The sequence below is a fragment of the Carassius carassius genome, chromosome 43, assembly GCF_963082965.1.
Source record: "Carassius carassius chromosome 43, fCarCar2.1, whole genome shotgun sequence".
In the NCBI taxonomy this organism is placed as follows: Eukaryota; Metazoa; Chordata; class Actinopteri; order Cypriniformes; family Cyprinidae; genus Carassius; species Carassius carassius.
In genome coordinates this window covers 300,001-311,418 of record NC_081797.1, presented here as the reverse complement: position 1 = coordinate 311,418, position 11,418 = coordinate 300,001, and the positions used below count along the sequence as shown (strand labels likewise).

The following is an 11,418-nucleotide window of genomic DNA, read 5'->3' as shown; positions in this document are numbered from 1 at the left end:
TGAGAGTTGTGTTTGTGAATCAGACTCTGCTGGTGCTGTGTGTGTGTCCTTCATCAGTCGCTGCAGACGCTGGAGTGTAAGGAACTCATCACAGGATGAGAGAGATGATCTGATGACTGGTCAGCAGAACAGACGGCTGTTTGTTCTCACAGACGCTTCAGACGAGGATCCAGTCACTGTGTGTGGGTTCATGACGTCTGTGGAGATCACTCTGTGCTCAGTTCTGCTGGAGTCTCCCAGAAAACACGTGACATCATTCACATCGGAGCAGAGGAATGTGATTCTGTACTGATCTGACCTGTGAAACACTGCTGAATAAAGTCTATTATTTCATTTCATGCATGGGTCATTTCTGACACCACAGCCTAAATTTCTTACATTTGTGTAAGAGCTATTATTAAAAGCTAAATTATTAATAATTAATAATGCATTCTGAACAATAATAACAAAAAATATAGTTTATTTGACAGTGAAATGGTATTTTTTGCAACATGAATTCATTTCTTAACTTTTGTTTTTTGTTTTATATTTCATAAATAATTCTAGAATTTTAATAATTAGTAATAATAATAAATTATTATTAATATCTCAGATACAAGTCAATACTTGTTTTGTTTTATATATTCTAAAAAGTAAAAAAATAAAATATAATAATAAAAATAATAATATAAGATAGACAGTTTAATAGAATTAGAATGTTTTTATAAAATATTTAATAAAAATATTAATGTTCGTGATAATAACTCCATGTGTGTGTGTGTGTGTGTGTGTGTGTGTGTGTGTGTGTGTGTGTGTGTGTGTGTGTGTGTGTGTGTGTGTAAAAGACCCTTGGTGTGTTTGAGCCCCACATCACAGTGAGTTTAGCACAGAAGAAGAGTGTGTCTCTGCTGAACTATTAAACGCTAGTCTTCTCCTGTGAGTGATTCATGAGTCGTTTGTGGTCACATGACTGATCCTCAGATGAGAGTTTCAGATCCTCTCCTGTGAGCTTGAGCTGTCTTATTATGAGACACAATTAAAGAAGTAATTGACTATTAACCACAGCTCATGACCAGCAGCTTCACTCTTCTGTTACCCACAATCCCACAGCACTGCTGATGAGTGCATGTCTCTCTCTCTCTCTCACATTCCTCATCAGCACAACTTGAACCTCTTTAAAGGCCTGCGACTCCAGAGGTCAAAGGTCAGAGAGCAGAAGCCGTCAGAGTAATTAGGTAATGAGGCGTAATGACCTCGTGCCCCGAGTCACACTGTCTTCACTACATGAGCAGCTGTCTACTAAGGGAGCGTTTCATACAGAGAGAGTTCAGATTAAAGTCCTTTATTGACATGATTGGGTTCGCATGCAATATTATCAAAACATTAATGCACACAACATTTACATGACGTGTGTGCATTTATCAGTCACCAGAGGAGTCAGAAAGAGCCACAAACATTCCCAGTATACTTCACCAGGGTTAATACAACACCATTAGTACAAAACAATTACTACAAATATATACAGCGATAACGAATGATACAAAAATGCATTAAAATCATACAGTTCTGTCTGTTTTATGGAAATGTGTTTTATGTGTCCGGTACGCAGATAGTGAGGACTGACTTATATTGAACAGATTTATGAAATAAGGACAACAGAATGAGTTTATTCCTGCAGCGATTATAATAATGTGTATTTACTGATGTACAAAACAAAAATAGCCTTTGAGGACATTAAAGCCAGCAGACAGCAGCTCTGATCTGGTTTAACTAATAATGTGAGGAATATTGGATAAAACAGTTCAGTTTCATTAGAAACAGAGCGTCCTAATGGATATACACAAATACACAGGATAATACAGTAAAACATTACAAAGACTGGTCTGCATTCATTAAGTCTTGTATTAGATTCAAAGCAGGGGACAGAACAGACAAAGGTTTCGTACTGACGAAGCCAAGTCTTTTATTAGCAGTTATTACCGAAACCTGTGTCTCTTTTATCCCCTGCTTTGATTCTAATAAAAGATTTAATGAGCGCAGACCAGTCTTTGTAATGTTTGAAGCGATATAGGTCTTGGCACCTAATAGAACAGAATCATAAAAACAAGCACAACACACAACCATAACCAAAGCAAAGCACAATAAAACATCTGTGTGTGATGCCTTGCTTGTTCCTGCTTTCTCTCTGTCCTAGCTTTCTTATATTCTGCAAATTGGGTTTCATTTAGCCTTTCATTGAAATGATCAATAAAACAGTAAACACATTTATTCATCATATTTTAAATCCACACTTATCTCATGGTGATCTGGGATTAATGTAGTCTCTTAACTCTTGTTCTGTCTGTTATTCAATTCATCTTCTTTAACTACACAGCGTTTGAAAAACGTAAGATTCGACATGAAGTCTAATTTAAAAAGAGACATTGTTATGTTGGTGATCAGGATATTCTTCTAGAAAGCCCAATGATGCAGTGAGGAAAAGCTTTCACACAAACAGAGGAAACCCAACAGATTTCAGCAGAGATGGCAGAGCGAGAACGTCTTGATTTCTAATCTTTTTTAGGCTTCTGAATCCTAGTATATCTCATACAGAATCACTCTTGAGTTTATTTGGGCTCTATTAAACTCTTCCCGCTTTCAAACGAGTCCAGGACTGTGCTGTAGACCAGGATTCAAGTTATTTCGTTTGAGGACGTCTCGTTTGACTGCTGGATAATGCTGGTTATATCTCCGGACCTCTTTGACCTTTGACCCTGCTGCGTTTGGCTCTGCTGCTTGATGTTGCCTTTTCAGAGAGAGTGACATTAGCAGGTCGCGTGACCTTTGACCTGCTGTTCCTCAGAAGAGCCTGATCACACTGGCGAAGTCTAGATCTTGAGGAGTCCATTCAGCAATAGTTTAGTGAAGTTCAGTAAATGAAATCAGTGAATTCAGTCAGTGGCATTTGCTGCATGTGTAGTTATAGGATAAAATGATAATTGTTGGTTTGGTGATTGTAAACCTACATTGAGTGTCACTCACTTTGTAAAAACCAAGAAATCATAAAATCAAAACAGCTTTGAGAGTTGACCCAGAATCAATTTTTGCACTGGTTTGAGTTTGTCTTCTATTTCTATATAATTAAACTATATACTCTCACTCACTGCATAAACTATATGTAACACATAACCATTACTGCAGATTTATCAGAATATAGCACAGATGTCTATAAGTAAACAATAAGTTAACAATGTGTCACATTTAAGACACAGTATTGTCAGTTTTTTGCTCTATTTCAACATTGAAAGTATTTTCTGGAGGAATCAGCTATTTGAACAAATCAGTTGAATGACTGACTCTATTTCCTAAGACCTATTTTCAGGTTTAGTTTCATCTTTAAATATTCTTTAATAATCTTTAATTATATATTTTAATATTTGTAATATTTTAAAACAGTGTAAATACATGTAAACACTGCTTCAGATGCTGCTTCTGCAGTGCAAAGATGGATTTTATTGATACTGATTTCATCTGATTGCTAACAGACGATAGTTTTGTGTTATTCTAACAGGATTTTAAATGTAAGCATTGGATAGGAAAGATGATGCATAGATATAATAAGTCATATAAAGGTAATTAACATAATGAATGAGTTCTTCCAGTCACTGCAGTGAAATGACCATTGCACATAGTGTCTTCTGTCTCTCGTGGGGAAGTGCGGCTCTGTTTTTGGGTCTCAGTGTCTGATAGAGATGAATTATTGATTGTACACAGAGTGAGACGGATCACTGACCTTCAGTCATCTCATTTACAGAGGTTATAATATGAGACAACAGGAATCAAACTCTCACTGCATGCTTAACGTCTGTAGTGTGACGTGTTTTAGGGTGGGGTCTTATTTGATCTTTGAGGATTTGATTGGGCTGTGAATGTTGAGCTGTAATATTATTGGTTTATGTTCTTTCCCCACCCACACGGCCTTGATTACATCAGCAGAGAAGGACAGTCATTTAAAAGAGTAATGGAATGATCTTCATTCATGTGCACTGAGGATCAGTGTATTATAAAGCTGCCGCTGGGTTTTAGGAGGATAGTGAGCGTTTGTGAAGAGGATGTGATGGACAACATCTGAATGTCGCTCAGAGCAGGGATTTATGGGTAAAAACAGCAGGGTTTTACTTCTGCACCCTGAGTACATCATGAGGAGGAAGTGAGTTTGGATGAACATTCCAAACTTGAACTTATTTGAACAATGCCTTAAATTTGGTATTATGAGCACTTCCTGTGTCTGTTTGCCTCTTTAAGAAGAATCGCCTTATGTTTCCCTTAATTTTAAGTCACTTGGGACAAGTGTAAGTGTAAACACAAGATGGGTAACTGGAAGAGAATTGGAGAAGGGAAGCGGGCGGCTTCCAAATCAAAGAAATAACCAAAAAGAAAAACCAAGCTACCTACTGACCCAACCACTAACCTGCAAAAAGAAAACCATGAAAAGGAAAAGGGTTTTTGCATCCTTGATGCACTACCTGCCCTACACTAAATATCAAAAGGCAAAATATACAGCGGGTGGAGCTTGCCCCTAAACTATTGTATCTATTGCTATATAGTGAAATGTGTATGTGTGCACAATGTATGTCACGCGACCTTCTACCTGTCCCTTTCTCCAACTTTGGGTATGATAAGCGCACTGTAACAAGAGATTAACAAATGGAAATTTCAATGAACAATAGACAAGTGAGATATGTAAAATGTTAAACACACAGGCTCACTATAACACAACTACAGAATGACACACAAAACAAATTTGTGAAGCATCTAGCTTCGCGACTGGTGTCTTCTCTCCACTTTTATGCCACGAGGGCTGGTCAATGACTTCACGGGATCCCAGAAACCAGGCGAGCGGCGTGGGCCAACACAAAACTATAAAAGTGAAATTAAAAACAAGAGAGACTCGGGGAAACAAATAAAGAGACATTAATACAACGCAAGGAGGTAACATTGGAAAACAATACAGAAATACTGAGGAAGAAAGTTACACTTACGGTAGTTTTGCTGTGAGCAGAGTTATGTTACTATCACTGAGAGTTTGTGTTAATATTTTGAATTGGATTTTATTTGGAAGTTTTGTTTTCACTTTAATTTTAGTTTAAGTTTTAGTAATTTTGGTTTTGGCTATTTTACTAAATCAAGTTAAATTAAATGAAAATGAGAAATGTGTAAACTCATGTTAATGTTGCAAAACTCATTTACGAAACACTCACTTTCAGCTGTAGTTCTAACTTAGAAAGTTTTGATTATGAACTAGATCAGGTTACTCCAGGGTCTAAACCCTGTTCCTGGAGAGCTACTGTCCTACAGATATCAGCTCCAACCCCAATCAAACACACCTGCACCAGCTGATCAAGGGGTTCAGGGCTACTTGATAACTGCAGACAGGTGTGTTGGAGCAGGGCAGGAACTGAAGTCTGCAGGATGGTAGCTCTCCAGGAGCAGGGTTGGAGATCCCTGGGTTAATCTATCAGCACTTATTTATGCTCTTTCCTCTATCTGAACACATTCTGTACTACTACGGGGAAGTCGTGGCCTTGTGATTAGAGAGTTTGACTCCTAACTCTAGGGTTGTGGGTTTGAGTCTCGGTCCAGCAATACCACGACTGAGCTGCCCTTGAGCAAGACACCGAACCCCCAAACATTTTCTCGGACACCTCAGCAGAAATGATGCCCACTGCTTCGTGTGTGTGTGTGTGTGTGTGTGTGTGTGTGTGTGTGTGTGTGTGTGTGTGTGCGCGCACGCACTGGATGAGTTAAATGCAGAGCACGTACTTGGCTGTATGTCACTTTACTGTTTTAATGTGTTGAAGGTAAAACAAACACCTTTTAATTATGAAATGTAGTGCAGTATGATATTATGCTTTGGAATGTAGTCAGGTTTTCCAAAGAAAATCATTATTTTGAGTAAAGTAATCCTCCACTACTGTCTGCCTCTGCTGACAGCTATAGCAGATATGGAGATCATGCTGGGAAAACTGGAAGATTGTGGGAATCTTGCTCTAATGTCTGTAATGTTATCTGGTAACATCTGGAGGCCTGTTTTGTGTCTCACACTCGCTTCACTCTGGTTTATCTGTATGTATCAGTCTGTAGTTAATGGAAAGAGGATGTTGTGTTGCCATAGACCTACATCTGCTGAATAATCACATAGAAGTGTTAAGTTATTTGTTTTAAGTCAAGAAACTACATGCAAAACCAGTGTTTTATTCCTCTTATTATTCTGAAGGCTTTTATTTTATCCACACTGATTTATACAACATTTTACTCCTAAAAACACAGTCCAAATGTATTTGTTTCTGTCTGTTGACAGCATTTTCTGATTTATGGAGTGATAAAAAGAGAAATCCAAAATCCCCTCTGGAAAACTCTTTATGAATCTTTATGACATTATGACAATTTTTTTTTTCATTCATCCAATCGAACAACTTGGAAGTTATTTATTTTTCATCAGCTAAAGTTAAAATATAGATGTGAATCTTTACCCTATATATTTTTTTTTTCTATCTGGATGAATGAAACATTTTTTTTCTTCAGTGAGGATTCTAATATGGAAAAAAAAACTATGCTCATATTTCTGTTCCTTTTCTGGAAAATTAGTGCATGTTTAATTAAATGATCCAAATTTGCATATTTAAACATTACATTTCAGAAATCCTGCATGTAATTTTTCATGTAATCAATCAGTTGGGAAACTTTGGAAATACTGATAAGTTACTGCTTACCTTATTCACCTGTGCTCTCTTGCCTTTAATCATACTATTGTAAAATATCTGTACATCTACTGTTAAAAATTATCTTTTTTATGAAATCATTTTTCCTCTATTTGATATTTTTGGACAGTCACTTGCTCTGCGTGTTTGGGTTTGTAAACCTTTGAACTGAATGGTCATCAGTGTAAATTATGACTTTATCTTGTGTTTAAATGTGTAACTATTTCATATATCTTCTGAAGAGCAGCAGTAAAAAGAAAGCTTTTATCTTCTGTTTGTATAAATCCTGCATGGTCTTTGTTCATGTAGACTGATGCGCTCCGCTGTATTCTGCTTCTCTCATCAGTTCTGTGCTTCATTCATCTGTCGCAGTGACATCAGTCCTTCATCTGTGTCTGATGGAGTTTAGGGTGCTCTGATCTCAGACGGGACGCCTTTTACATCGTCCCGCTGCACTGATGAGGATCACATCCTCACTGAATATATACACACAATAAATCATCAGCCCCTCCTTGAACTGCCACCTTAACGTGGTGGAGGGGTTTGAGTACCCGAATGACCCTAGGAGCTATGTTGTCCGGGGCTATATGCCCCTGGTAGGGTCTCCCAAGGCAAACAGGTCCTAGGCGACGGGTCAGACTAAGAGCGGTTCAAAACCCCTTATGAGAAGAATAAATCAAAGGACCGTGACGTCGCCCGGTATGGCGCAGCCGGGGCCCCACCCTGGAGCCAGGCCCGGGGTTGGGGCTCGTATGCGAGCGCCTGGTGGCCGGGCCTCCCCCCACGGGGTCCGGCCGGGCTCAGCCCGAAGGAGCGACGTGGGGCCGCCTTCCCGTGGGCTCACCACCTACAGGAGGGACCGTAAGGGGCCGGTGCTTAGACAATCGGGTGGCAGTCGAAGGCGGGGGCCTCGACAGCCCGATCCCTGGACACGGAAACTAGCTCTAGGGACGTGGAACGTCACCTCACTGGCGGGGAAGGAGCCCGAGATTGTGCGTGAGGTAGAGAGGTTCCGACTAGCGATAATCGGGCTCACCTCTACGCACAGCTTGGGCTCTGGTACCACACTCCTCGAGAGAGGATGGACTCTTCACCACTCTGGAGTTGCCCATGGTGAGAGGCGGCGGGCTGGTGTGGGTTTGCTTATAGCCCCCCAGCTCAGCTGCCATGTGTTGGAGTTTACCCCGGTGAACGAGAGGGTCGCTTCCCTGCGCCTTCGGGTCGGGGATAGGTCTCTCACTGTCGTTTGTGCCTACGGGCCGAACGGCAGTGCAGAGTACCCGGCCTTCTTGGAGTCTCTGGGAGGGGTGCTGGAAAGTGCTCCGACTGGGGACTCCGTCGTTTTACTGGGGGACTTCAACGCCCACGTGGGCAACGACAGTGACACCTGGAGGGGCGTGATTGGGAGGAACGGCCCCCCTGATCTGAATCCGAGCGGTGTTCAGTTATTGGACTTCTGTGCTAGTTACAGCTTGTCCATAACGAACACCATGTTCAAGCATAAGGGTGTCCATCAGTACACGTGGCACCAGGACACCCTAGGCCGTAGGTCGATGATCGACTTTGTGGTCGTTTCATCCAACCTCCGGCCGTATGTCTTGGACACTCGGGTGAAGAGAGGGGCGGAGCTGTCAACCGATCACCACCTGGTGGTGAGTTGGATCCGATGGCGGGGGAGGAAGCTGGACAGACTCGGCAGACCCAAACGTACTGTGAGGGTCTGCTGGGAACGTTTGGCCGAGTCTCCTGTCAGAGAGATCTTCAACTCCCACCTCCGGCAGAGCTTCGACCGGATCCCGAGGGAGGCTGGAGATATTGAGTCCGAGTGGACCATGTTCTCCACCTCCATTGTCGAAGCGGCCGCTCGGAGCTGTGGCCGTAAGGTTTCCGGTGCCTGTCGAGGCGGCAATCCCCGAACCCGGTGGTGGACACCGGAAGTAAGGGATGCCGTCAAGCTGAAGAAGGAGTCCTATCGGGCCTGGTTGGCTTGTGGGACTCCAGAGGCAGCTGACAGGTACCGGCAGGCCAAGTTGACTACAGCCCGGGTGGTTGTGGAGGCAAAAACTCGGGCCTGGGAGGAGTTCGGTGAGGCCATGGAGAAGGACTATCGGTCAGCCTCGAAGAGATTCTGGCAAACCGTCCGGCGCCTCAGGAGAGGGAAGCAGTGCCCTACCAACGCTGTTTACAGTAGAGGTGGGGAGCTGTTGACCTCAACTGGGGATGTCGTTGGACGGTGGAAGGAATACTTCAAGGATCTCCTCAATCCCGCTGTCACGTCTTCCATTGAGGAAGCAGAGGCTGAGGGCTCAGATGTGGACTCGTCCATCACCCAAGCTGAAGTCACCGAGGTAGTCAAGAAACTCCTCGGTGGCAAGGCACCGGGGGTGGATGAGATCCGCCCTGAGTACCTCAAGTCTCTGGATGTTGTGGGGCTGTCTTGGCTGACACGCCTCTGCAGCATCGCGTGGCAGTCGGGGACGGTGCCTCTGGGATGGCAGACCGGGGTGGTGGTCCCTCTTTTTAAGAAGGGGGACCGGAGGGTGTGTTCCAACTACAGGGGGATCACACTTCTCAGCCTCCCTGGGAAAGTCTATGCCAGGGTACTGGAGAGGAGAATCCGGCCGATAGTAGAACCTCGGATTCAGGAGGAACAGTGTGGTTTTCGTCCAGGCCGTGGAACACTGGACCAGCTCTATACCCTCTACAGGGTGCTGGAGGGTTCATGGGAGTATGCCCAACCAGTCCACATGTGCTTTGTGGATTTGGAGAAGGCATTCGACTGTGTCCCTCGCGGCGGCCTGTGGAGGGTTCTCCGGGAGTATGGGGTCCGGGGCCCTTTGCTAAGGGCTATCCGGTCCCTGTACGAATGGAGCAGGAGCTTGGTTCGTATTGCCAGCTGTAAGTCAGACTTGTTCCCGGTGCGTGTTGGACTCCGGCAGGGCTGCCCTTTGTCGCCGGTTCTGTTCATGATTTTTATGGACAGAATTTCTAGGCGCAGCCAGGGGCCGGAGGGGGTCAGGTTTGGTGACAACACGATTTCGTCTCTGCTCTTTGCGGATGATGTTGTCGTGTTGGCTTCATCAAGCCAGGACCTTCAGCATGCACTGGGACGGTTTGCAGCCGAGTGTGAAGCGGCTGGGATGAGAATCAGCACCTCCAAATCCGAGGCCATGGTCCTCAGTCGGAAAAGGGTGGCTTGCCCACTTCAGGTTGGTGGAGAGTTCCTGCCTCAAGTGGAGGAGTTTAAGTATCTTGGGGTCTTGTTCACGAGTGAGGGAAGGATGGAACGGGAGATTGACAGACGGATCGGTGCAGCTTCTGCAGTAATGCGGTCGATGTTACTGGTCTGTCGTGGTGAAGAAAGAGCTGAGCCGCAAGGCGAAGCTCTCGATTTACCGGTCAATCTACGTTCCTACTCTCACCTATGGTCATGAGCTTTGGGTCATGACCGAAAGGACAAGATCCCGGATACAGGCGGCCGAAATGTGCTTTCTCCGCAGGGTGGCTGGGCGATCCCTTAGAGATAGGGTGAGAAGCTCAGTCACCCGGGAGGAGCTCAGAGTAGAGCCGCTGCTCCTCCACATCGAGAGGGGTCAGCTGAGGTGGCTCGGGCATCTGTTCCGGATGCCTCCTGGACGCCTTCCCGGGAAGGTGTTCCGGGCACATCCCACTGGGAGGAGACCCCGGGGGAGACCTAGGACACGCTGGAGAGACTATGTCTCCCGGCTGGCCTGGGAACGCCTTGGTGTCCCCCAGAAGAGCTGGAGGAAGTGTCTAGGGAGAGGTAAGTCTGGGGTTTTCTGCTTAGACTGCTGCCCCCGCGACCCGGCCCCGGATAAGCGGAAGAAGATGGATGGATGGAAATCATCAGTATTATTGTTTTAATTTCTAGAGGGTGAAACTATGTTCAGAACGTAATGGCAGTGCATTCTCACTTATGATCAAACATGCGTTAAATAACATTAATAGAACATTTCTTTAGTGTTATCCGGTCATTAATAATGTTAAAGTACAAAGATGTCATTTATACATCATTCATGAAATGCTTTTAATCTGAAAGGTTTAGCTCATCTAACGTTTCAAACTGTTACTTGTTTCAGAATGTTCAGAGAAGATTCAAAAGTAACATTCTCATTATGTTGATGCATTGGATTCCATCTGGACTGTGTCGTCATTATATGTAGGTTATATGTGCTGTTCCGAGATCTAAATAAACTAAAGAGTGTTGATGTAGTGGAATCTGTATCACTGAGCATTCCCTCCTCTTTATATTCCACACTGAATCCGCACCCCTGTGTGTGTGTGTGTGTGTGCTGCTGCTGGTCCCAGTTCAGCTGAGCCCTGCGCGTCCCCGCGGCTGCGCGCACCCGAGATCACCGGAGAGTCCCGCAGTCGGAGACAGAGACAGTCACGGTACCGGAACCGCAGCCCGTAGCAGAGCAGAGCAGAGCGGGTTTATCAGGTCAGTGGCTGCTGTTTGTTATCACACACTGGGCTTTAATCGCAGGCTTCTCCCGGAGTTCACGCGCGCGGGACCGCTGGACTGCACATATGTGTCAGAATCGCTCATGTCTCGCTCCTCACATGATTATGAGCTACATTATCTGAGATATGATCATTTATGAGCTAATGTTCTCAGATGTGACGGTTTCAGGTGATATTTCGCTCTTATTTGCTCTTATTAATGTGAGTTCGTCTC

The 11,418-nt window shown here is 44.2% G+C and overlaps 1 protein-coding gene across 12 annotated transcripts in view; it reads left to right on the top strand.

Moving 5' to 3' along the window:
* Nucleotides 1-11,045: 11,045 nt before the first annotated feature.
* LOC132125433 (neuronal cell adhesion molecule-like) overlaps nucleotides 11,046-11,418 on the top strand; it is a 75,033-nt gene continuing 74,660 nt past the window's right edge. For 8 of the 12 annotated variants that reach the window (XM_059536857.1, XM_059536852.1, XM_059536859.1 and 5 more), the window contains exon 1: nucleotides 11,047-11,185. The gene's annotated coding sequence lies outside the window, so the exon portion shown is untranslated. Of the gene's footprint in view, nucleotides 11,186-11,418 lie in introns of all 12 variants that reach the window. The other 4 variants (XM_059536860.1, XM_059536858.1, XM_059536850.1 and 1 more) reach the window with 3 other exon arrangements.